The sequence below is a fragment of the Hemitrygon akajei genome, unplaced genomic scaffold, assembly GCF_048418815.1.
Source record: "Hemitrygon akajei unplaced genomic scaffold, sHemAka1.3 Scf000067, whole genome shotgun sequence".
Lineage (NCBI taxonomy): Eukaryota > Metazoa > Chordata > Chondrichthyes > Myliobatiformes > Dasyatidae > Hemitrygon > Hemitrygon akajei.
This window is the reverse complement of record NW_027331953.1, coordinates 842,162-868,570: the sequence shown is the minus strand read 5'-3', so window position 1 is coordinate 868,570 and position 26,409 is coordinate 842,162. Positions and strand designations below refer to the sequence as shown.

The window sequence follows — 26,409 nt, the reverse complement described above, 5'->3', positions numbered from 1 at the left end:
AAATGATGGGTTGCTGATTAATAAGGCTGTTGAAGGTGAAGGGTAGAAAGCAGCAGAATGGGGTTTAGAGGGAAAATCCTATAGCCATGATCGAATGGTGGAGAAGACTCAATGAATGGAATGAGTATTTCAGTTCCTATGACTTGCGGTGTAGTGGTGAGATGGCGAAGCCGTGGGGAGTAAGGTGCAGGTATGATTGGGTGTCTGGGTAGGAGGTGGTGTCGAGCACCTTTTCACTTTGTCTTATGACCAACAATTAACTCAAAAGAGTGTATCAATCATAACAGCGCTTATTTTTACTTGCAGCAAGGGAAGACCGGTACAAGAGCGAGTAATAGCTGTTCTCCAAAAAAGCACAAGCGTGTACATTCACTGCTTTGGACACAAGTTCAAGGTCAAGGTGCATTCTGTTTGTCTGCTTAATCAGCGTGTTCAGCATTTTCCCAGTGACACAGCTGCCGGTCTGCAGTCGAGTGCTCAGGTTCCATCAGCATCGTGATGCACCAAAATTATTAGCAAAGCTCTCTGATACAATACAGGTTCCAGCTGGTTACAGACAAAAATGGTAGAAGTGAAGTGCATTCCCCCAGCGGTGGAGAAACATTGCTACACCACTCGCTCTCTGTGAAAATGGTTCCAAACCCTACAGCTCTCTCCATTTCTGTTAACATCTCCGATCCATGTAGCCTCCGCCATCTGTGACAGCCCTTCTACACCTACACCCATCACCATTCTGTGAACCCGTCTGACCCCTACTCCACTTGTCATCTCTGTAAAACCCTCCACCATCCACCCTGGCAGATTCAGATGACAGTGGACCCGAGGAAGACACCGACTATGGGCTCACCAAACACATTCACAGGAGCTGACATTTTTTATAAACCTCCCGATTTCTACGGTTGTATTGACTAAACAGCTTCCTGGCTTCCTACCTTTACCTCCCCAGCCCCACCCCCAACGTCCTGCTTTCCACAAGGATTCCATTCGTCCCTTCCCACTCATTCCCCCCCCCCCCCCCCCCGGAACATATCCTTGCAAGCGAGGGAAGTTCTATACACTCCCATTTACTTCCTCCCTCAGTCCCAGTCTGGATCACGAACAGACCTTCCAGGTGAGGCAACACTTCACCTGCGAGTCTGTCAGGTTGCTGTGCCGTACCTGTTGCTCCCAGTGAGGCAACACTTCACCTGCGAGTCTGTCAGGTTGCTGTGCCGTACCTGTTGCTCCCAGTGAGGCAACACTTCACCTGCGAGTCTGTCAGGTTGCTGTGCCGTACCTGTTGCTCCCAGTGAGGCAACACCTCACCTGCGAGTCTGTCAGGTTGCTGTGCCGTACCTGTTGCTCCCAGTGAGGCCTCCTCTACGTCGATGAGACCCAACGTTGATCAGGAGTCGACTTTGACAAGTACGTTCGCTCCGTCCGCAACAAACGGAATTTCCCATTCACGAGCAAGCGTAGATCTGCAGATGCTGGAAATCCAAGCAGCACACACAAACTCATTACAAATGATTTCAAGTCCCCTGGCCCCGATCATCTTACTTTCACTGTGGATACCCCGTCCATGTACACCTCCCCCTCCCACCAGGAACACCACACGAGCTTTCTCCATTTCCTTCTGGACACCAGACCCAACGAGTTGCCCTCCACCACCACTCTCCTGCTCTTTGTTTCACTTCTTTGTTTGAGCGGAGCTCTGCTGTCACCTTGTAGTGAGCCGGTGCTGTTTTCCCTTGGGGCTCCGGATTCAGAAGACAAGGCGGGTGTTATGGTTCAGCTGATCCGGTTGGAGTGCACCGAGACAGAATATAAGGTGTTGCTCCTCCACCCTGAGCCAGTTAGCGGAGCACTTCGCCGAGCAGCTTCGCACCGTCCGCCACAAGTAGAACTTCACAGCGCCAAAGGTTTTAATCCTGATTCCCATTCAGGTTTGTCAGAGGTTAAAGCGGGACATCATTAGGAGGCAGGAACAGGCTGAGAATTGGCGGGGGGTGTCCAGCCCACTTGCGTGTGAATGATTCGTTTTGGTCTGTCAAATTTGTAGACACAACTCAGAATTAATGTTAAGACTCTTGGCAGTGTGGAGAATCAACGAGTCGGTGTCCGTAGGACACTCAAAGCTACAGCACGGGTTGACATGTTGCTAGGAAGGCGTATGGTGTGATGACCTTCATCAACTGTGGAATTGAGTTCAAGGTAGTGTTAGATCTATATAGACCTTGTGAAGAGCCCACTTGGATTACTGTTTTCAGTTCTGGTCACCTCACTACAGGAAGAATGTAGATGCTATAGAGAGTGTGCAGCGGAGCACAAGGATGGTGCAGAACATGCCTTGTGAGTATAGGTTGAGTAAACTTGACCTTTTCTCCGTGAAGGGACGGATGACGAGAGGTGACCTGATCGACATGTATAAGCTGATGAGAGGCATTGTTCGTGTGGGTAGCCAGGGATGAAGTGGCTAACACGAGCGAGCATATTTTTAAGGTGCTTCTTAGTAGCTTCAAGGGGGTTCCTGAGGTAAGTTTTTGCACAGACAGTGGTGTGTGTGTGTGCAATGCATTGCCAGGGGCAGCGGTAATGGCGGGTAGATAGATAGATAGATACTTTATTCATCCCCATGGGGAAATTCAACTTTTTTCCAATGTCCCATACACTTGTTGTAGCAAAACTAATTACATACAGTACTTAACTCAGTAATAAATATGATATGCATCTAAATCACTATCTCAAAAAGCATTAATAATAGCTTTAAAAAAGTTCTTAAGTCCTGGCCGTAGAATTGTAAAGCCTAATGGCATTGGGGAGTATTGACCTCTTCATCCTGTCTGAGGAGCATTGCATCGATAGCAACCTGTTGCTGAAACTGCTTCTCTGTCTCTGGATGTTGCTATGTAGAGGATGTTCAGAGTTTTCCATAACTGACCGTAGCCTACTCAGCGCCCTTCGCTCAGCTACCGATGTTAAACTCTCCACTACTTTGCCCACGACAGAGCCCGCCTTCCTTACCAGCTTATTAAGACGTGAGGCGTCCCTCTTCTTAATGCGTCCTCCCCAACACGCCACCACAAAGAAGAGGGCGCTCTCCACAACTGACCTATAGAACATCTTCAGCATCTCACTACAGACATTGAATGACGCCAACCTTCTAAGGAAGTACAGTCGACTCTGTGCCTTCCTGCACAAGGCATCTGTGTTGGCAGTCCAGTCTAGCTTCTCGTCTAACTGTACTCCCAGATACTTGTAGGTCTTAACCTGCTCCACACATTCTCCATTAATGATCACTGGCTCCATATGAGGCCTAGATCTCCTAAAGTCCACCACCATCTCCTTGGTCTTGGTGATATTGAGACGCAGGTAGTTTGAGTTGCACCATATCACAAAGTCCTGTATCAGGTCTTTTAACAGATTCTTAGATAGGTACACGGAGCTTAGCAAAATAGTGGGCCACGCGTTAGAGAAATTCTAGGCAGTTTCTAGAGTAGGTTACACGGTCGGCACAACATTGCGGGCCGAAGGGCCTGTAACGTGCTGTGGTTTTCTATGATTCTGTGGAGCTCCATGCCACGCAAACGCAGTTTTTGAGAAGGTGATGATTGCTTGCCTGGATATTGATTGTGTTGTTGCAAACTCTGGGTGACTGGAAGAGAAGTCTGTCGCAACAATATGACTCTTCCCATTACAATCAAACAACCAATCACCGAATGTGAAGGACGGCTTGTCTGGTACAGGGGGTGGAGTCAGGGGATTTGCATGCTGCTTTGGTCTGTGGGTACGACATATCTCGTATGAAGTAGTGGTCCGTCAGATGTCTCAGTTCATTCTTGGACAGTACGTCACTTCATCAGCTCGTTGTTTACGTTTCTTTCCTCATCAGGGTGCACTTCGTGAACCTTCTGGAACACTTCCTTGTGTGACGACCTGAAGACACGAACCTGTTCCCCTGGAGGAACATATCTTCCAATGCTGACAGTTCAGCTCTGTCTGCCCAATAATCCCGAACAAATATTGAACATCTATTCGTAGTTGCAGGCCATCCTTTCTGTATTGTCTCTCTGCGTACCTTCCTTGATGCAGCCGTCCCTGCTGGTGTCCTAATCATCTCTGTTCTATCAGGAGATATTGGAATGGAGGTAACAATCATGTCCACAAAGGACATGTACATCAGCATTAATCACTTGGTAGGTCTTTTATTTCTTGTTGACAATGCATTAGTAGCAAATATATCCTCCCTAGCGTGTCGCACCAGACGGTCGGCCATTCCTGTCTGGCGCGTGGTGTCTGGATTGGTTTTTCGGATTAACGGGGTCACAATATGAACATTCCTGACTCGACCCTTTGTGTGTTTTACGAGGCCGAGTGGCTAGCTCAACGCTCAACCCAGCATGGATGGAAGGCGTGCCGGGAGGGGGAGGGGGTGTCACCCGACTTGGATTGGAACACAGGAGCCTGCGCTCCGGAGTCCGGCGCTGTTGTCACCGCCACCAAGCAACAGGAAACACCAGAGAGAAACCATAGCAACACACATAGAATGTCAGCGCCCCCCACCACCAAGCAACAGGAAACACCAGAGAGAGACCACAGCAACACACAGAATGTCAGCGCCCACCACCACCAAGCAACAGGAAACACCAGAGAGAGACCACAGCAACACAGACAGAATGTCAGCGCCCCCCACCACCAAGCAACAGGAAACACCAGAGAGAGGCCAGAGCAACACACAGAGAATGTCAGCGCCCACCACCACCAAGCAACAGGAAACACCAGAGAGAGACCATAGCAACACACACAGAATGTCAGCGCCCCCCAACACCAAGCAACAGGAAACACCAGCGACAGACCAGAGCAACACACAGAGAATGTCAGCGCCCACCACCACCAAGCAACAGGAAACACCAGCGACAGACCAGAGCAACACACACAGAATGTCAGCGCCCCCCACCACCAAGCAACAGGAAACACCAGAGAGAGACCATAGCAACACACACAGAATGTCAGCGCCCACCACCACCAAGCAACAGGAAAAACCAGAGAGAGACCACAGCAACACACACAGAATGTCAGCGCCCCCCAACCACCAAGCAACAGGAAACACCAGAGAGAAACCATAGCAACACACACAGAATGTCAGCGCCCCCCACCACCAAGCAACAGGAAACACCAGAGAGAAACCATAGCAACACACACAGAATGTCAGCGCCCCCCACCACCAAGCAACAGGAAACACCAGAGAGAAACCATAGCAACACAGACAGAATGTCAGCGCCCACCACCACCAAGCAACAGGAAACACCAGAGAGAAACCATAGCAACACACACAGAATGTCAGCGCCCACCACCACCAAGCAACAGGAAACAACAGAGAGAAACCATAGCAACACACACAGAATGTCAGCGCCCACCACCACCAAGCGACAGGAAACACCAGAGAGAGATCATAGCAACACAACCAGAATGTCTGCACCTCCCACCACCAAGCAACAGGAAACACCAGAGAGAAACCATAGCAACACACACAGAATGTCAGCGCCCCCCACCACCAAGCAACAGGAAACACCAGAGAGAAACCATAGCAACACAGACAGAATGTCAGCGCCCACCACCACCAAGCAACAGGAAACACCAGAGAGAAACCATAGCAACACACACAGAATGTCAGCGCCCACCACCACCAAGCAACAGGAAACACCAGAGAGAAACCATAGCAACACACACAGAATGTCAGCGCCCCCCACCACCAAGCAACAGGAAACACCAGAGAGAGACCATAGCAACACGCACAGAATGTCAGCGCCCCCCCCCCCCCCCCACCACCAAGCAACAGGAAGCACCAGAGACAGATCAGAGCAACACACAGAGAATGTCAGCGCCCACCACCACCAAGCAACAGGAAACACCAGAGAGAGACCAAAGCAACACACAGAGAATGTCAGCGCCCCCCACCACCAAGAAACAGGAAACACCAGAGAGAGACCAAAGCAACACACACAGAATGTCAGCGCCCCCCACCACCAAGCAACAGGAAACACCAGAGAGAGACCAAAGCAACACACAGAGAATGTCAGCGCCCCCCAACACCAAGCAACAGGAAACACCAGAGAGAGACCATAGCAACACACAGAGAATGTCAGCGCCCCCCACCACCAAGCAACAGGAAACACCAGAGAGAGACCATAGCAACACACACAGAATATCAGCGCCCCCCACCACCAAGCAACAGGAAACACCAGAGAGAAACCATAGCAACACACACAGAATGTCAGCGCCCCCCACCACCAAGCAACAGGAGACACCAGAGAGAGACCATAGCAACACACAGAGAATGCTGGAGGATCTCAGCAGTTCCAGCGGCATTTATGGAAAAGACAATATCTGCAGTCAACAAAAACTGTTGTTTACCCGACAGCTCGACGTGTCAAAGGCTCCCTCTCTCACGAGCAATATCACTCATTTTCACAGCAAAAGGGGAGACTGACAGTCGCTGTTATTATATTAAAAGTGTGCCGCAGCGAGATCCACGATGTTCCCTATCCTGCGACGCCACTGTCGGCAACACCAGCCTGAAATCAGGCATCCACAGGTCCGCACCCCGGAGGCGGGCCTGGAGAATGTCAAAAACCGGTCGGCCACAGAGCACCCGGAACTGGAACCCATCCACCGTAAAAGAAAATAGGTTGCGAATGCCACTGGCAGCTCCGGGACTCGATGGAACCCGACCAACTCTGAAAAGGGAAAAATGAGATATTAAAGGCAAGAATTAGGCTGTTTTCGCAGCCACTTGGTGCCGTCTTAATTCTGCCCTTATTTCTTTGCTTTTCTGTTGCTTTGGGTAACAACATGAGTTCTGCCCGCCTCCCCCCTTTTTCATAGTATGCACTGTCACCTCGGCCTGTGCAGTTCCCCAGCTTGTGCTCGTGTGCTCTCTGCTGTCCGTGTCACGGTCCCAACCGTTAATCCCCCATATTCTCCTAATTCCCCTTGTTGCGACACACCTGATTCTCATCTAAACCTGCAGCGTAAATACCCCGGCTTTGCATCCGCTCATCGCCAGGTCGCTGTGTCAGCCAGTGTGGTAATTCACGTTCCCAGCCGCCTCGGATTGTGCATTCTAAGTTTTACTTCAGTGCCGAGGTTTACCCGTGTAACTCTGCCTCTTCCCGTCAAGCTAAGTTTTGCCTGCCGCCTGTCTCCTGTTTGCCCTTCAGCTCCAGCAACGCCCTGTGTCAAGGTAAGTTTTGCCTGCCTGCTGCTTTTCCGTTCACCCTCCTGTTTGCCGTTCAGCCCCAGCCACGCTCACGCCCTCGTCTGCATCCCGACTCTATCTCCGTGCCGGTGTCCTGCGTTTGGGTTTTCCCGTTCCTTGTCACAGTCCAACACATATCCACAGCCTTTGGCAACGTCAAGTCATTCTCCTCACGGAGCTGTCTGTCTCTGAGCCTATTATCTGTGATTCCACAGACTGTTTTGTCCCCATCTGGTAAATCTGTCAAATCTCCAAATTCACAGGACTTATTCAGTGTGTGCAGCTCAGCTCAGTATTGGTCTCAAATAACAACTTGTTTCTGGTCACAGGAAAGAAAGGTTACTTCCCTCAATCGTGATGTTTTTTATTTGGAACAAAATACACCTCAAGGCTGTTTCCTCAATTTGAAAGCTGTTTTAGATATCCAAAGCACCTTTGCCAATTACATGTGGAAACATATACGCTTTCGAAAGTGGGAACTCACCGCTTTTCCTGGCTAACAGACTGAAAGTGTTTGTGGAGCGACCTCCCAATCTACGCTGCATCTCGCCAATATAACACAGGCTCCACCGGCAGCACTGCATACAGTATGTGACACAAACACACTCGCTGGTGAAGTGCGGCCTCACGTGTAAACACTCCCTGAATGGTAGTGAGAGAGAGAGGAGGTGTAGGAGGGGATGTGTGGCAATTGTTCGGCAGCAAGGAAAAGTACCAGGAGGGAGATCAGTGGTGTGGGACGGGCTGCCAAGGGAGACGTACAGACCACTTTGGCGTGGTCCTATCTTCTGTCCAGCACAGGCGGGATCTCCTGACGGCCATTTCAATACAGCTTCCCATTCACATCGCCACACGTCAGCACAAACTTTCCTCCACCCACTGTCAGCCCAAGATGGTGGCCACCAGTTCCGCTGTGGCTGCCAGTGAATGGTCAGTAAGTCATTTCCTCATCGTTACCTATCATCCGGGCACAAAAACAACCACAGCAAATTTTCTGGTTAAATTATCCTTTGATCCATCTGTAAAAAAAAAAACGGGGTTCTCGCATCGTAATAATTGTGCTTCATATATGATCAAGCAACAGGCAGAACAGAATGCTTAGACGTGATTAAATCGTGTAAGCTAAAATCAGCTGAAGGCTTTGGAACAGCGGAGGTGGGGGTTACCGAGAAAGATATATCGCATGATCCAACAGACCCATATTGCTAGAGTGGTGAGAACACAGGCACCCAAAACTAAAAATGCTCTTCTTGTAATGTTCCCAAGGGAAGCCCCCTGGGCTGCATCAAATTCTGCGAGAACGCCATCTTGCCAGCCAGGGCTGTATATGTTGCTTCCTCAGCCACAAGCCCCGGATCACCAGCGACCCGAAAGAACCTCTGAATAAGGAGAAGAGAGCCTCCCTGTGTGGAGACAAGACAAGCACTGAGGCGAGAACGGAGTGAACGGAGGGCAGGGCTGAGGTAGGTTTGAAGGTCCGTACAAGAGGAAGCTGGAGTACAAGCTCCAGTAGGGTAGCATAGCGGGCGTGTAGTCGGGTACGAAGCAGGTCACCGGCTTCAAGGTTAAAGAAAGGAAGATCGGAGGCTTGCCTGGACAGGGCCAATGAAGTGGATTTGTTTTTCTCAGCAGGTTCAGCAGGGGACCTACTGCTGTCCACTCTCCCACTGGCCAAGACCACACACCCTCCCTGCCGTCGAGGCAGGTTGAACGGACAGCTGGAGAGACTAGAGACTGCTGGCCCAGACGGTACCAGCCCCAGGGTACTGAAGGGCAGTGCGACCCACCTGTCTGGTATTTTGTAGCACCTTTACAATTTGAGTCTGAGTCTGGAAAAGATACTGGTGCCGTGGAAGACTTCTTGCTTAGTTCCTCTACCCAAGGAGGCGACTAAATCGGGTCTTTATGACTACAGACCAATTGCCCTAACATAGATAGATAGATAGATAGATAGATAGATAGATAGATAGATAGATAGATAGATAGATAGATAGATAGATAGATAGATAGATAGATACTTTATTCATCCCCATGGGGAAATTCAACTTTTTTTCCAATGTCCCATACACTTGTTGTAGCAAAACTAATTAAATACAATACTTAACTCAGTAAAAAATATGATATGCATCTAAATCACTATCTCAAAAAGCATTAATAATAGCTTTTAAAAAGTTCTTAAGTCCTGGCGGTAGAATTGTAAAGCCTAATGGCATTGGGGAGTATTGACCTCTTCATCCTGTCTGAGGAGCATTGCATCGATAGTAACCTGTCGCTGAAACTGCTTCTCTGTCTCTGGATGGTGCTATGTAGAGGATGTTCAGAGTTATCCATAATTGACCGAAAAGGGGCTGGAGTGGCCGGTGCTGGGCCGCAGTTGAGATCTTCATTGGACCCTCTCCGGTTAGCCAAGCAGCTTCTTGTGGGAGCGGATGATGCCACCATCTACCTGTTGAAGCGAGCTTGCTCACACCTGGACAATGCTGGTGGCATTGTGAGCACCACATTTTTTTGATTTCTCTTCCGCCTTCAATACAACCCAATCACGTTCTGAGCAAGAAGCTGCAAAGGATGGGCGTAGACAAATCCCCTCTCTCCTGGATCACTGACTACCTGACTGATAGACTCCCAGTTTGTACCGCTGGGTGGTTCTCTGCCTGAGGTGGAGGTGAGTGTCACTGGAGCCCCACAAGGGACTGTCCTGTCTCCGTTTCTGTTCACACTGTACACCTCAGACTTTACGTACGACTCTGAGTCTAGCCACTTGCACAAGTTCTCTGATGACTCTGCGGTAGTTGGGTGCATGAGAGACGGGCGGGAGTCGGAGCGCAGAGGACTGTCTGCAGCAGGATGTTGGAGATCATTTACCAGTCAGTTGCAGAGAGTGCCGTCTTCTTTGCTGCTTTATGTTGGTGGAGCAGCATTGGTACTTGGTGATGGAAAAAGACTGAACAAACTCATCAAAAAGGTTGACGTGGTGGAGCGCAGGTCAGGAAACATACTGTTATTCATTATGGACAATCTGGCACATCCTCTGCATGACCTACTGAACAAGCAGCGGATCATCTGTTTGAATAAACTCTGCTGTCAGAAGGATTGTTACAGAATAAGCGTATACAACAGTTCAGACATCATAGTCTCTGCTTTAATATTTCCTATATTATTATTGAAAATTGGTACATTATTATTCATTCTACATTTGATTTTGAGTTAAGTGTGCACACTTCTTGGTGTGTTTTTCAATGATGCTGCCAAAATGATAGAAATTGCAACGCGGAATCTGATGCGCATGCGTAGAGGACTGAGCTGATCCCGGATATCGCGCATGCGCTCAGTAGACGAGAGGCTCACGTGGTTCGGCGCAGGTAAGAGGGGGCTCCGGATGGGCATTAATCATCAGCGTTTGAACCGCGATTGAAGAACAATTACTGTGAGCCCGGCCCGCACTACTCCTACACCCCTGGGCAGATCACGGTCTTTTCCGTCTTTTTCAGCCCCAGAGAGATTTCGGCTGGTGACTGTTGTGGCGCATGCGCCTCGCCTTCGCTGGTGCTCCCTGGATGGCGGATAGATCGGTTTTTAGTTCGTGGGGGCTTCTGGGTAAAGAGGCAGCCATGCGGAGCGCTATCGGCGTTGTCCTCGTACAGTCAGAGGAAATTGGAGCGGATATATCCCCCAAACACTGCCGAACTCCAACGATGTGAATCCAAGCATTAGGGACTCGGAACAAAAGTATATTTCCCAGTTAATCTCCGATGAAGTGTCTACCTTCTAGTCAGTGAAAATGTCAATTAGTGCTGTTTGGCAAAAAAAAAAATCCTTCCATTAGCTTTAGTTCTCTCTGGGTAAATAACGGTATGAAACACCTTTGTCATCGATGTCAAGAGACTTGTGGCTTTCACATCGCAAAATTACCACATTCCAATGAGAATAACCACTACCATCCCCTTCATGTTCGTTGGCATTGCCATCGATGGGTTCATCACTGTCAAGCGCTTGTTGGGAGGGGATCGAAGTCATTAGAAAATCGACAGGATCAGACATGTAATAACAAGTGCTCTTTTGTAGTGCTGTGGGGCGTGACAAGAACTTGAAATAACATCAAATGGACAGAGTCAAATTGAGGCAACTCACAAGTTAATTGAGGGCAGAAATCCCCTATTCTCATACAGGCAGAGAATTTGTTGGTTAGTCAGGATGCCTGATATATACCTTGTCAGAAGATGAGGAGTTTGTAGCAGTATATAGAAATTTATAGCACAGTACAAGCCCTTCAGCTCCAACGTGAGATGAACTTCATAACATTGTGATGCCAGAGCTCCTGACAGACTAAAACCTCACCTGAATAATTGTTCTTCACCCACTGATGTCCTTTCAAATATTTTTACAGGTTTGAAATGGCAGAACACTTGTGCACGGGAATCTCAACATGTCAATTTTGCTGTCTGTGTCCAGATATATAAGAAGTGACGAAATACTTTCTTTGCAAGACCAACACATCTGTTATCGATCCTTGGAGATGAAGAGTTAATCTCATGCCGGCTGGAAATGTATTTTGTGTCTGAAATGAAGTTTTCTGTTGTAACTCAGTGAAATCCACTGGAACTGGGGTGCTGAGAACACACTCACAGCCTACCCGCGGACACTCCAGTGAGTTCACAGTGGCGAGAGGCCATTCACACTCTGTGTGTGGGAGGGGAATTACTCTGTCATCCAGCCTGAAGATACATCAGCAAGTTCACAGCACAGAGAGATGCTCCACCTGTTCTGACTGTGGGAAGCAATTCAATCTATCATCGAGGCTGAAGATATATCCAAAAATACACCAGTGAGGGGATATTGACCTGCTCGGACGGTGGGAAGGCACTCACACACTCAACTGTGACACCAGCAGGTTCACACACAGCCATTCACCTGCTCTGAATGTGGGAAAAGATTCACTCAATCATCTCAACTGAACGAACAGCAGCGAGTTCATTCTGAGAAGATGCCGTTCACCTGCTCAGATGATTGGAAGGGATTCACTCGCTCATCCACACTACAGAGACAACAGCGAGTTCACACTGGGGAGAGGCCATTCACGTGCTTAGACTGTGGTAAGGGATTCACTCAGTCATCTCACCTACTGACACACCAGTCAGTTCACACTGGGGAGTGGCCATTCACATGCTCTGAACGTGGGAAGGGATTCACTCAGTTATCCACCCTTGTGAAGCACTACCGGATTCACACCGGGGAGTGGCCATTCACCTGCTCAGATTGTGGGAAGGGATTCACTTGCTCATCCACACTACAGAGACAACAGTGAGTTCACACTAGGGAGAGGCCATTCACCTGTTCCGACTGTGGGAAGGGATTCACTCAGTCATCTCACCTACTGAGACACCAGTTAGTCCACACAAGGCAGGGGCCTTTCACGTGCTCTGAATGTGGGAATAAATTCACTTGGTCTTCTCAACTGAAGGTACAGCAGCGAGTTCACACTGGGGAGAAACCATTCACCTGCTCTGAATGTGGGAGGGGATTCACTCGGTCATCTACATTTTTGAAGCACAACAGAATTCACACTGGGGAGAAGCCATTCAGCTGCTCAGACTGTGGGAAAGAATTCACACAGTGTTATGGACGGAAAGTTATCCGACCAAGCAGGAACGTGGTATCAGAGAAAATGTACCCGCGACAAGAATGAGACTAGACCACGGATCACAGGATTACACTTGTTTATTGGCAAAGTAAAATATTAGCATAAATGACACTTCATTGCGAAAAGCGGCTTAACTTAACTACCCACGGCTGTGCAACTGCCCTTTTCCCGATACAAGCAATACTTATCAACGTGTGGTTAATCCCACTCCCACACGACTCATACGGGGCCAGGAACAGGTGTGATGAAGCACCCACGCCAGCGAACGCGGTCTTCACCTGGGATGTTTCGTCCCCACCTGGGTTTCCTTCTGGTCTTGCTAGTTGTTGTCCTTCTCCACGGACTGCATATCGTCCTCTCCCTGTCGTCCGCTTGTCTTCTCTCTGCACCTCACAGCCCCTGGCCCCTTATATATATCCCCTTACACTCTACAAAGTCATACTGTCTTCTTAGAACAATGACATCCTGTACAATGCCTCTACATGCCTACACGGACAAGGACATCCTGTTTTGCCTCTACATGCCTACATGGTACAGTTACCACAGGACAATATAGGACGCGTTGCGGTTGACGAGCTGGGACCGATTACATTGTCCCATTTCCTGGCCCGACGCCATCCATTCTGCTACATTAACAACCCACTGCCCCACCAAATACCACCTGCTCAGTGGAAACTTACAGCAGCCCATTAACCTCTCAAGTCCCACGTTCTTTTCCTACAATACACACAGTCATCTGACTTGAAAATGCATCAACGAATTCACACTGGGGAGCGGCTGTCCACCTGCTCAGATTGTGGGAACGGTTTCACTCGGTCATGCATGCTACAGAGACACCCACCAGCAAGTTCACACTGGGGAGAAGCCGTTCTGCTGCTCTGAATGTGGGACAAGATTCAGTCGATCATCTCACCTACTGGAACACCAGCGGCTTCACACTGGGGAGAGGCCGTTCACCTGCTCAGACTGTGGGAAGGCATTCACTCTGTCATCCATGCTACAGACACACTAGCGAGTTCACACTGGAGACAGGCCGTTCACCTGCTCCGACTGTGGGAAGGGATTCTCCCAGTCATCTTCTCTGCTGACCCATCAGTTAGTCCACGCGTGGGACAGGCCATTCACTTGCTCCGAATGTGGGAAGGGATTCACTCAGTCATCCATGCTGCAGAGACACCGGTTTGTTCACACTGGGGAAAGGCCGTTCATCTGCTCTGAATGTGGGAAGGGATTCACTCAATCACCTCATTTTAAAAAACATCAACAGGTTCACAGTGAGTAGAAGTTATTCGACTGCTCAGACTGTGGGAAGGGATTCATTCAGCCATCTCAACTGAAGGAGCATCAGTTAGTTCACACTCGGGAGAAACTGTTCACCTTCCTCAGATTGTCAGAAGGGATTCACACTTTCATCTCACCTACCGACACACCGGACTGTTTTCAGCAGTGAGAGGATGTTGACCTGCTCAGACTGTGGGAAGGCATTCACACACTGATCCACACTGCAGAGACGGTGGTGGGTTCACACTGTGGTGAGGGTGGTCACCTGCTCAGACTGTGGGAAGGCATTCACACACTTATCCACGCTGCAGAGACAGTGGTGGGTTCACACTGTGGGGAGGGTGGTCACCTGCTCAGACTGTGGGAAGGCATTCACACACTTATCCACGCTGCAGAGACAGTGGTGGGTTCACGCTGTGGTGAGGGTGGTCACCTGCTCAGACTGTGGGATGGGTTTCAGTCTGTCATTCATCCTTGTGTCGCCCTACCGAGCTTTGACCCATCGATAATCGGAGTGATCAGACGCTTGAGAGGATGTAATTCACTCAGGTTCACCGACCGAGTATTAAAGGCAGTGGTTCAGGGCAGGTTATTTTTGAGCTTTCAGCAGTGGCCAATCTGTATTTAGGGTTGATTATCAAGAACAACTTCAAGTCAGGCAGGAGCAAGTGGAGCGGTCACTGTTGGAGTGGACAGAGTCAGAGTGGAGACTTTGAGGCTTTACCTCTTTAGGTTTCAGTGAGGAGAGCCTTCAGTCAGAGAAGGCAAAATCATGCCAAAGGTAGAATTTTTTTTGCCCCCTTTTCATTTGCTCAGAACAGTGGAGATGCCAGGCGGGATAGTGGAAAGCTCCTCTTGCGGGATCGGGGAAGGCAGGGGTCCCTCCTGTGTCCCTGATAACTACACCTGTGAGAAGGGCATCCAGCTTCAGTTCCAAACAATCCACATTACGGAGTTGCAGCTGGAACTGGATGAACTCCAGATCATTCGGGAGGTTGAAGGGGTGATAGGTTGAACATTTGAGAGGTAGTTGCATCCAAGAAGCACGGCACAGGAAACTGGGTGACTGTCAGGAAGGGTAAAGTGGGAAACAGCGAGAGCAGTTTACCCCTGTGTCCATCCCCCTGAACAACACAGATATCACTTTAGGTACAGTCAGGGATGGTGGGGATGACCAAGTAAAGGAAGGTCTCAGCAACAGGGTCTCTGGCACTTAGTCTGGCTCTGAGACTGAGGAGGGAAGGGTGGAGAAGAGGCGAGCTGTGGTCAGAGGTTATTCATTCCTTCAGGGAACTGATAGGCCTGTGGGTGAGAATGATATTCCAGGATGGCATGTGGTCTCCTGCATGCAAGGTTCTGATATATGGTCTGGTCGAGTAACGAGGTTCTGCAAAGGGAGTTCAGGGAGTGAGCTGCTAAGTTAAAGGGCAGCTCATCCAGGGCTGTGATCTCAGGACTATCATCTGTGCCACGTGCCAGGAATCGGAAGATTATACCGTTTAACACATGGCTAAGGAGTTGGTGCAGGAGGGAGTGTATAAGATTTTTGGATCTTCTGAGCTGGTGAGGATTGTTGTGTGCAGAGGAGTGCGAGTGTGTTGGGAGGGAGAGCACATCGTTGATGGAGTGCGACTGCGCAGGCCGTCTCTCACACACAGACACATGCCTCAGTGTGAGGGAGGGGAGTGAGAAGGGAAAAGGAGAATGAGGAATGAGGAGGATGAAGTTAGGGCTCCCTCACAAAGTCCCAGACTCACCCACCACACCCCCCTTTGGAATTGGTCCCATTTAATTTTGCAGTATTTTAAGTTTCCGCTCACTTAAAGTTCTTATTAAAGAGCTTTTTGTATGGGCACGTTGGAGAATTATCTCATTAGTTACCCTACCTTTATATGATATTTTAAGCATTCTTCTAAGAAACCGCATTTCTGTTGCTTCGAAGTTTCTTTGGAGTTCTGGTGTTTCCAGTCCATGTTTCTGAAGCATACAGCAAGATTGACCAGATGTCACATTTTAGTAGCCTAAACCGTGTTATCATAGAATTGTGTCTGTTGGTAAAAATCGTTTTTTGGAAGTTGGTTTTGGTAATACCAATTCTACTTTTTATTTCTTCTTTACTTCCAGCATCTTGTGATATAGACAGATAGACAGACATACATTATTGATCCCGAGGGAAATTGGTTTTTGTTACAGTTGCACCAACCAAGAATAGAGTAGAAATATAGCAAAATAAAACCAGAAGTAATGAAATAATACTAAGTAAATTATGCCAAGTGGAAATAAGTCCAGGACCAGCCTATTGGCTCAGAGCGGTTAGCGTTCCAAGGGAGGAGTTGTAAAGTTTGATGGCCACAGGCAGGAATGACTTCCTATGCATCTCGGTGAAATGAGTCTCTGGCTGAATGTACTCCTGTGCCTAACCAGTACATTATGGAGTGGATGGGAGACATTGTCCAAGATGGCATGCAACTTGGACAGCATCCTCTTTTCAGACACCACCGTCAGAGAGTCCAGTTCCACCCCCACAACATCACTGGCCTTACGAATGAGTTTTTTCACTCTGTTGGTGTCTGCTACCCTCAGCCTGCTGCCCCAGCACACAACAGCAAACATAATAGCACTGGCCACTACAGACTCGTAGAACATCTTCAACATCGTCCGGCAGATGTTAAAGGACCTCAGTTTTCTCAGGAAATAGAGACGGCTCTGACCCTTCTTGTAGACAGCCTCAGTGTTCTTTGACCAGTCCAGTTTATTGTCAATTCGTATCCCCAGGTACTTGTAATCCTCCACCATGTCCACACAGACCCTTTTGATGGAAGCGGGTCACCGGTGCCTTGGCCCTCCTCAGGTCCACCACCAGCTCCTTAGTCTTTTTCACATTAAGCTGCAGATGATTCTGCTTGCACCATGTAACAAAGTTTCCCACCGTAGCTCTGTACGCAGCCTGATCTCCCTTGCTGATGCATCCAACTATGGCAGAGTCATCAGAAAACTTCTGAAGATGGCAAGACTCTGTGCAGTAGTTGAAGTCCGAGGTGTAGATGGTGAAGAGAAAGGGAGACCGGTCAGTCCCCTGTGGAGCCCCAGTGCTGCTGACCACTCTGTCTGACACACAGTGTTGCAAGCGCACGTACTGTGGTCTGCCAGTCAGGTAATCAATAATCCATGACACCAGGGAAGCATCCACCTGCATCACTGTCAGCTTCTCACCCAGCAGAGCAGGGCGGATGGTGTTGAACGCACTGGAGAAGTCAAAAGACATGAGCATCACAGTGCTCGCCGGCTTGTCCAGGTGGGCATAGACATGGTTCAGCAGGTAGACGATGGCATCCTCAAATCCTAGTCGGGGCTGTTAGGTGTACTGGAGGGTGTCTAAGTGTGGCCTAACCATAGGCCGGAGCTGCTCTAGAACAAGTCGCTCTAGGGTCTTCATGATGTGGGAGGTCAATGCCACCGGTCTGTAGGCATTGGAGCCACTGGGGCGCGGCGTCTTCGGTACAGGGACGAGGCAGGACGGCTTCCACACCATAGGAACCGTCTGGAGACTCAGGCTCAGGTTGAAGACATGGTGTAGTACCCCAAATAACTGGGGGGCACAGGATTTGAGCACCCTGGAGCTGACACCATCCGGGCCTGCAGCCTTGCTTGGGGGTGGAGAGGTTTCAGATGTCTTCTCACCTGTTCAGCTCTGAAGCCCATCATGGTGGTTTCAGGTGGGGGAGGGATGTCGTCATGAGAGCAGGGTGGGAGGCTGTGAGTAGGAGTAGGAGGGGAGAGTGGAGTATGTGTTGGTTGGGGGCTGACAACAGATGAATCGTGGGGGATGGGCAGGGGCCACAGTGTCAAATCTGTTGAAGAACAGGTTAAGTTTGTTGGCCCTGTCCACACTGCCTTCAGCTCCTCTGTTGCTAGTTTACCAGAACCCAGTGATGGTCCTCATCCCACTCCAGACCTCTTTCATGTTGTTCTGTTAGAGTTTTCATTCAAGCATCCTCCTATACCTGTCTTTAACCTCCCTGAACTTGGCTTTCAGGTCCCTCTGTATTGTCCTCAGCTCCTCCCTATTTCCATCTCCAAACGCCCTCTTTTTAGTTTTCAGGATGTCCTTAAAGTCCTTTGTTACCTATGACTTGTCATTTGAATAATGAATAACAAGTAACAATATAAAGCTACCAAGGTAATTGAAACTGGCCTTTTGTTCAACCTCTTGGTTACCGATGTACAACTTTCCGTTGGGAGTATCCTGCTGTTTCGATGTTGCCATACTTTTTTTTTACAGTTGATGGTTAGACCAGAATCTGCACTTGTTTGCATTACTTTGGGTAGGAGGATTTGTAGGTCTTCTGTAGCACTTGCTATTAGGGTGGTATCGTCCGCATATCTTATATTGTTGATGTTAACACCTCAAATTTTTATCCCATCTAGGTCTTCTATTTCTCTGAGAATCATTTCACTATAGATATTTTAAAATTCCAATGAGGCAACGCGTCTCTGTCTAAATCCTCTTTAAATTTTAGTCCAACTACTTATATTATTATCAGTTTTTACCACCGCCGTTTGGTTCCAATATGAATTGTGAAGTAGTTGTTCTTCCCTTCCGTCAGTGTTTAGTGAGAATTTGAAATAATACAAAGTATCAAAATGTCTTATGCCATATTGGGCGATTTCCGATCGCTGCTTTTAGTTAAATTAAGGGTTAACCCTTTTAACATTAGCATAATCCAAGCCTACGCACCAACAAATGATGGGGACGAAGAGGATAATAACAAGTTTTATGAAGATCGTGACGGCAATGTAAATCTCAGGATATAAAACTAGTCATGGGAGATTTTAACGCCAAAGTTGGACTGAAAACGGTTGATAATATTATAGGACCCTTTGGACTAGGGGAGAAAATTGAAAACAGGTTTACTGACTGATGTGTCAGATACAACCAAGTGACCACCAATACTTGGTATAAAAACCATCCACGTAGATTGTGTACTTGGATTAGCCCTGGAGATAGAACAAGGAATCAAATAGATTTCATTACCGTCAATGAACCCATTAGAAATAATATCACAAATTCTAAATCCTACTCAGGAGTAGACTGTTGTTCAGATCACCATCCAGTAATAGCTACCATCAAAACAAAATTAAAGAAACTGAAACGTGGAAAAAAGAGAAGTATGTGTTGGGAGAACAAAAAAAAAGATAGCATACTTAGCAACAATTCAAGACAGCTGTAGAAGAACACCTCAACGAAAACGAAACAACACCTATTTGGGACAGATTTAAATATTCTATACTACAATCAGCAGGGGAGATAATCCAAATACAAGAAACACAACACACCAACAAGGGGTGGATAACCCAAGAAATTCTACATCTGATGGAACAAAGAAGGTTAGTGAAGAATAATGAAGTGCAATTCAGAGAGCTAAACAGACAAGTGCGCAATATTGCAAAGGAAGAATGGCTAAATCAAAAATGCAATGAAGTCACTCTCAGTTGAAGTCGCAGCTGAAATTTGTAGTTCTGGTTGCTCTCGTTTGCGCATGCTCGTTCTTTTACGCTTGCGCCGTTCTCGTTGATCCTTTCCTTTAGAAATGGCCGATGCTGCCGCAGTTTCCTGTTCTGTTTCGACAGTGATGTGTTGTACCTGAGTCCGCGGTTCTTCGGTAGAAGTAGGCCTTGATTCTTTTCGAACTTGAGCTGTCTTCGCGGTAGTATCTTTCTTCGTCCTCTGTTTATGAGGCATAGCTTAAAACAAGCCGGAGTAGTTTATAAGTAACCTTATGAAAATATTGACTACTTTTTCTTCATTTAAACATTAATTTATTGATTTTTTTACGGGAGGGCTGGGTTCCAGCGTCTCGATCCTACGTCATCACGTGACATCCCTTAATCAGACGAAGATGGAGATGAAAATTCCTCTGAAAATATAAAAAAGACTTTGAGGCAAATAATGCATAAATTAAATGCATTAAAAGTAACCAAAAAGTAATTAAAGAAAAAATAATAAATATGGAGGCTATGTTTGCTAAAATGACAAAGAAACAAGAAAAAATGGAAAAGAAAATTACAGATTTGGAAATTAAAATGGAAGACGTGGATGGAAGAATGAAGGAAATGGAAGTTGATAATAATGCCTGGACATCAGAAAGAAAACAACTCGTGGAAAAAATTGATAAGCTTGAAAATTTTAGTAGATAGATAGATAGATAGATAGATAGATAGATACTTTATCCAACCCCATGGGGAAATTCAACATTTTTTCCAATGTCCCATACACTTATTGTAGCAAAACTAATTACATACAATACTTAACTCAGTAAAAATATGATATGCATCTAAAATCACCCTCTCAAAAAGCATTAATAAATAGCTTTTAAAAAGTTCTTAAGTAGTTTACTTAAATACAATGAGTCCTAACCCCGGCACTTTAACATATCTTCCTCCTGGCGGTTGAATTGTAAAGCCGAATGGCATTGGGGAGTATTGATCTCTTCATCCTGTCTGAGGAGCATTGCATCGATAGCAACCTGTCGCTGAAACTGCTTCTCTGTCTCTGGATGGTGCTATGTAGAGGATGTTCAGGGTTTTCCATGATTGACCGTAGCCTACTCAGCGCCCTTCGCTCTGCTACCGATGTTATACTCTCCAGTACTTTGCCCACGACAGAGCCCGCCTTCCTTACCAGCTTATTAAGACGTGAGGCGTCCCTCTTCTTAATGCTGCCTCCCCAACACGCCACCACGAAGAAGAGGGCGCTCTCCACAACTGACCTATAGAACATCTTCAGCATCTCACTACAGACATTGAATGACGCCAACCTTCTAAGGAAGTACAGTCGACTCTGTGCCTTCCTGCACAAGGTATCTGTGTTGGCAGTCCAGTCTACTTCTCGTCTAACTGCACTCCCAGATACTTGTAGGTCTTAACCTGCTCCACACATTCTCCATTAATGATCACTGGCTCCATATGAGGCCTAGATCTCCTAAAGTCCACCACCATCTCCTTGGTCTTGGTGATATTGAGACGCAGGTAGTTTGAGTTGCACCATATCACAAAGTCCTGTATCAGTTTCCTATACTCTTCCTCCTGTCCATTCCTGACACACCCCACTATGGCCGTGTCATCAGCGAACTTCTGCACATGGCAGGACTCTGAGTTATATTGGAAGTCTGATGTGTACAGGGTGAACAGGACCGGAGAGAGCACGGTCCCCTGCGGCGCTCCTGTGCTGCTGACCACCGTGTCAGACCTACAGTCTCCCAACCGCACATACTGAGGTCTATCTGTCAAGTAGTCCACTATCCAATCCACCATGTGAGAGTCTACTCCCGTCTCTGTTAGTTTGTGCCTTAAGATCTTGGGCTGGATGGTGTTAAAGGCACTAGAGAAGTCCAGGAATGTAATCCTCACAGCACCACTGACCCCATCCAGGTGAGAGAGGGATTTGTGCAGCAAATACGTGATAGCATCCTCCACTCCCACCTTCTCCTTATACGCAAACTGAAGAGGATCCCGGGCGTGCCTGGTTTGTGGCCTCAGATTCTGTATTATCAGCCGCTCCATGGTCTTCATCACGTGCGACGTCAAGGCAACAGGTCTGAAGTCATTCAACTCCTTTGGTTGTGGTTTCTTTGGTACCGGGACAATACAGGATGTTTTCCACTGTCTGGGTACTCTTCTCTGCTCCAGGCTCATGTTGAAGATGCGCTGTAGGGGTTCTCCCAGCTCAGTCGCACAGGCCCTCAGTAATCGTGGGGATACTCCATCCGGTCCAGCCGCCTTGCTGGTACAGATCTTCCTCAGTTGACCTTCCACCTGTGCAGCCCGTAATCCTGGGCGTGGGCAAGGTCTCCTGTGAGTGGCTATTTTCCTGTGAGGGAAGTAAGAGGGAGGACGAGTAGAAAGACAAGCCTGGTGTGGAGTTCTGCGGTGAGGATGAGATTGTGCTGTCGAACCTATTGAAGAAGTTGTTCAGCTGGTTCTCTTTCTCCACATGTCCGCTTATGTTTGCCCTCCGCTTCCGGTGATGATCTTCATCCCATCCCACACCTCCTTCATGCTTTTGTTCTGCAGCTTTTGTTCTAGCTTCCTCCTATACTGCTCCTTTGCCCCCCTTATCTGTACTCTGAGTTCCTTCTGAACACTTTTAAGCTCCAACCGATCACCATCCTTAAAGGCCCTCTTCTTCTGATTTAGTAGACGTAACATTATTAAAATTGTTGGACTTAAGGAAGGTACCGAAGGAGAAGACCCAATAATTTTTTTTCAAAAATGGATCCCTGAAAAATTGGAAATGGGTGAAGAAACTTCAATTGAGATTGAAAGGGTGCACAGAGCCTTAAGGCCAAGATCTCAAGATGATCAAAATCCGTGATCAATTTTGATAAGATGTTTAAGATACCAGGATAAAGAAAAGATTTTGAGGGCCGCTGCCCAAGGTGCCAAAAGAAGAAAGGGTCCATTGATGATAGCAGAGAAACAAGTTCTTTTTTATCCTGATATAAGTTATAACCTTTTGAAGAGAAAGAAAGAATTTAATTCAGCAAAAGAAGTCTTATGGGAAAAAGGTCACAAATTTTTAATGCGTCACCCAGCAACACTGATAAATTTTTTGGAAGAGGGAAAAAGATTTTTTCCCGATTATCGAGATGCGGAGGTGTTCGCACAAAAACTTCCATCTATTCGCTAATTAAACGTAGAGATTTATAAACGCAATGGTTAAAGACAAAGACAGAGATAGTGAATGGAACTGATGGACATTTAAGGATGATACAAGGGAGAAAAGTAAAATTTTAGAAATGTTAATTGAGAATAATATGTTTTTTCTTTTCTTATATATATATACTTTTTACGTTGCGGGGGGGCTGGGGAGCATTGAATCGGTTACTACGGGATTCACGTGTGTAATCATGGCGATTGCCATGACCCGTACAACAGAGGGGGGTAATGTTGTGTTTTTTTTTTCTTTCACAACATTAGTAGGGGGGTATTTTGTTTTTTTCCTTATACTCTATTTTTCTTCTATTTTTTGCCTGGATTATTGGTGGGGACACACATAGCAACATGGAGACTTCTAAAAAGATTTCCCAGGATACCACGAAAGTTGAAAGATTAGGTATTATTATAGATTGGAGTAACATAATTAAAAACAATGAATAATTTATTGAATTTTTTAAGTTTTAATGTTAATGGGCTTAATGGACCAGTAAAAAGAAAAAGAATTTTAACATATATTAAAAAAAAGGAAAATAGATATAGCTTTCCTACAAGAAACTCATTTAACGGACATAGAACATCAGAAATTAAAAAGAGACTGGGTTGGAAATGTTATTGCAGCTTCATTTAACTCAAAGGCGAGAGGAGTTGCAATTTTGGTTAATAAAAATTTACCAATTAAAATACAAAATGTATTAATTGATTCGGCAGGAAGATATTTAATTATACATTGTCAAATTTTTTCAGAACTATGTACTCTTATGAATATTTATGCACCAAATGAAAATGATGTAAAATTTATACAGGAGGTCTTTTTGAATTTGGCTAACGTACATGATAAAATATTAATAGGTGGAGATTTTAATTTTTGTCTAGATCCAGTTTTAGATAGATCAATAAAGGCTATTACAAAATCAAAAGTAGCAAAATTAACTCTATCATTGATGAAAGACTTAAATTTGATTGATATATGGAGAAGAATCAATCCAAAAGAAAGAGATTATTCATTTTATTCAAATAGACATTAAACATACTCAAGGATAGATTTTTTCCTATTATCAACGAATATTCAAGATAGAGTGAAAAATGTGGAATATAAAGCAAGAATATTGTCTGATCACTCTCCTTTAATAATGACAATGATAATGATAGATAAAGAGGAATCAATTTATAGATGGAGATTTAACTCAATTCTACTAAAACATCAAGATTTTTGTGATTTTATGAAAAAGCAGATTCAGTTCTTTTTAGATACAAATTTACATTCAGATGATGATAAATTTATATTGTGGGAAGCAATGAAGGCATATTTGAGAGGTCAGATAATAAGTTATACTTCTAAAATTAAGAAGGAATATATGATAGAAATAGATCAATTGGAAAAAGAGATTATAAAATTAGAAAAAGAATCTCAAAGAAATATGACAGAAGAAAAACGAAGACAACTTATTAATAAGAAGTTAAAATATAATACACTCCAGACATATCGAACAGAAAAAGCAATTATGAGAACTAAACAGAGATATTATGAACTAGGTGAAAGATCACATAAGGTCCTTGCATGCCAGTTAAAAACAGATCAGATTTTTAAAACAATAAATGCAATCCGAACAAAAGTGAATAAAGTTACTTATAAGCCTCTAGAAATTAATGAGGCTTTTAAGAATTTTTATTCTGAGTTGTATAAATCAGAATCAAAAAATGATGATGTTAAGATAGAAAGATTTTTAGCACAAATAACTCTTCCAAAATTAAATACGGAAGAACAGAAGGGATTAGGTATGCCTTTTATATTGAAGGAGGTTGAAGAAGCTCTGGGATCACTTCAAAGTAATAAATCTCCAGGAGAAGATGGTTTTCCGCCTGAATATTATAAAAAGTTTAAAGATTTATTAATTTCTCCCTTTATGGAGTTAATAAATCAAGCGGAAAGAACGCATAGACTTCCAGAATCTTTTTCAACAGATATTTTAATAGTATTGCCAAAAAAAGATAGAGATCTTTTAAAGCCAGCATCATATAGACCTATTTCTTTATTAAATACTGATTATAAAATAATAGCAAAAATCTTATCTAATAGATTATCTAAATGCTTATCAAAATTAGTGCATATGGATCAAACAGGATTTATCAAAAATAGACAATCGGCAGATAATGTAACCCGGTTAATTAGTATAATCCATTTAGCGCAAAAGAGGGAGGAAACGAGTGTGGCAGTTGCTTTAGATGCAGAAAAAGCATTTGATAGATTGGAATGGGATTTTTTATTTAAGGTATTGGAAAAATATGGATTAGGAACATCATTTATAAAATGGATTAAAACCTTAAATACTAATCCCAAAGCTAAAGTAGTGACAAATGGTCAAATTTCGACACCATTTCAGTTAACAAGATCAACTAGGCAAGGTTGTCCATTATCACCTGCTTTGTTTGTGTTGGCAATAGAGCCATTAGCTGAATTAATAAGAATGGACCCAGATATTAAGGGTTTCAGAGTTAATCAGGAAGAATACAAGATTAATTTATTTGCTGATGATGTTCTTCTTTATTTAACAGATCCATTACATTCATTATGTAAATTATCTTATAGATTAGAAGATTATAGGTCACTGAATGCACAACGGACTATATTAACTTTTGTGTGGATGCAGTTGTCCTTGTTAGAACTGTTCGCTGCTATCCCAATAATAAGCCCTGGATCACTAGTCACATCAAAGGCCTCCTAAACCAGAAGAAGAGGGCCTTTAAAGATGGTGATCGGTTGGAGCTTAAAAGAGTTCAGAAGGAACTAAGAGTACAGATAAGGGGGGCAAAGGTGCAGTATAGGAGGAAGCTAGAACAAAAGCTGCAGAAAAAAAGCATGAAGGAGGTGTGGGATGGGAAGAAGATCATCACCGGATGCGGTGCAAAGCGGAGGGCGAACATAAGTGGAGATGTGGAGAAAGCGAACCAGCTGAACAACTTCTTCAACAGGTTCGACAGCACAATCTCATCCTCACCAGGCTTACTTCCCTCACAGGAAAATAGCCACTCACAGGAGACCTTGCCCACGCCCAGAATTACGGCTGCACAGGTGGAAGGTCAACTGAGGAAGATCTGTACCAGCAAGGCGGCTGGACCGGATGGAGTTTCCCCACGATTACTGAGGGCCTGTGCTACTGAGCTGGGAGAACCACTACAGCGCATCTTCAACATGAGCCTGGAGCAGAGAAGAGTACCCAGACAGTGGAAAACATCCCGTATTGTCCCGGTACCGAAGAAACCACAACCAAAGGAGTTGAATGGCTTCAGACCTGTTGCCTTGACGTCGCACGTGATGAAGACCATGGAGCGGCTGATAATACAGAATCTGAGGCCACAAACCAGGCACGCCCAGGATCCTCTTCAGTTTGCATATAAGGAGAAGGTGGGAGTGGAGGATGCTATCACGTATTTGCTGCACAAATCACTCTCTCACCTAGAGGGGGTCAGTTGTGCTGTGAGGATTACATTCCTTGACTTCTCTAGTGCCTTTAACACCATCCAGCCCAAGATC

At 45.9% G+C, this 26,409-nt stretch overlaps 1 pseudogene; it reads left to right on the top strand.

Moving 5' to 3' along the window:
- Positions 1 to 306: 306 nt before the first annotated feature.
- LOC140722015 (uncharacterized) overlaps positions 307 to 26,409 on the top strand; it is an 88,646-nt pseudogene continuing 62,543 nt past the window's right edge.